This window comes from Herpailurus yagouaroundi, unplaced genomic scaffold, assembly GCF_014898765.1.
Source record: "Herpailurus yagouaroundi ecotype Mexico unplaced genomic scaffold, PumYag 159, whole genome shotgun sequence".
NCBI classification, from domain to species: domain Eukaryota; kingdom Metazoa; phylum Chordata; class Mammalia; order Carnivora; family Felidae; genus Herpailurus; species Herpailurus yagouaroundi.
In genome coordinates this window covers 32922684-32923940 of record NW_024412400.1, presented here as the reverse complement: position 1 = coordinate 32923940, position 1257 = coordinate 32922684, and the positions used below count along the sequence as shown (strand labels likewise).

At 45.2% G+C, this 1257-nt stretch overlaps 1 pseudogene; it reads left to right on the top strand.

Moving 5' to 3' along the window:
- The first annotated feature begins 376 nt into the window (after positions 1–376).
- Positions 377–1257, top strand: part of LOC121034180 (40S ribosomal protein S16-like) — a 37314-nt pseudogene continuing 36433 nt past the window's right edge.

Genomic DNA, 1257 nt, shown 5'->3' with positions numbered 1-1257 from the left:
GGGTTTTGCCCCAGTTTGATCAAATATTCAAACTCTCTGAGACTTAATTTCCTCATGTGTGAAATGGAGATAATATAGTGAACTAACATTATACAGTGACTTAACATTTAACATAGTGAAATAACACTTCAAAGCATTAGTTGATAAGTGGCTGTATAGTGTACAGTGACTACTCTCCCACCAATGTTCTGCAACTAAAGGGAAGGATATCCACTGATGTAGCAATGGTTACCTTTGGGGACAAATGTGCTGCATTCTTCACCTTCTAAGGTCAAAGGACACTTCCTGAGTGTAAGACAAGAAAATTTGTAAATGGAGATACCATAGAGGAAGCATATTTGGCCTTGTACATCACAGCAAATGAAAGAGCTCCAAGATGGAGGAGAAGGAAACGAGTTTGGGAAGAAAGAAGGAGACATCCTCTAGCAACCCAACTCCCTACCTCTCATCCCTGGGGCAGGCCCAGGCTATGCAGAGATGCTCTGAGAGCAGAGGGGGCTGGGCCCTGTTCATCCTAGAGCTCTTAAAGTTAATGGGCAGCCTCGCAGAGATGACAGTAAGAGACTATGGGTCTGGCTATAGGAATCCCAGGAGTTTCCATGGGCATGAATGGAAAGCAGAAGTTTGCTGAGAATGAGCACTTGTGAGCTAGCCTGGATGTAACCATAGCCTAGTCAGGTAGGCCCCATAGCTGAGGCTGGGGAGGACAGATCAGAAGAAGCTCTCTACAACTAAGCTCAGGGTGACAAGGCCAGAAGTGGGGCCAAGTCAGCAGAGGAAGATACCCCTGCTCCCAAACTAAGCACAAACTGAGTTGGGAAGAGAGACAAAGAGGAGCATCTGCAGGAGATACCTCATCACTGAGGCAACCACAAGCCAGATGCCCACCAACTCAATGCCACCAGGTCCTGAAGGCTCCTTTAACCAAAATGCATGAGTATGGGGGCCGGGGGCCTGCGGCTGCAGCAGACCTTGAAATGGTTATATTTTAAACCAGGAATGATCATCTAGACACACGGTCAATAAAGAAACAAGGGCCCTGAATGAGACATTGGATCAGATGGACTTGACTGATATATTTAGAACTCTGCATCCCAAAGCAACAGAATATACTTTCTTCTCGAGTGCACATGGAACATTCTCCAAGATAGATCATATACTGGGTCACAAAACAGCCCTTCATAAGTTTACAAGAATTGAAATCATACCATGCATACTTTCAGACCACAATGCTATGAAGCTTGAAATCAACCTAGA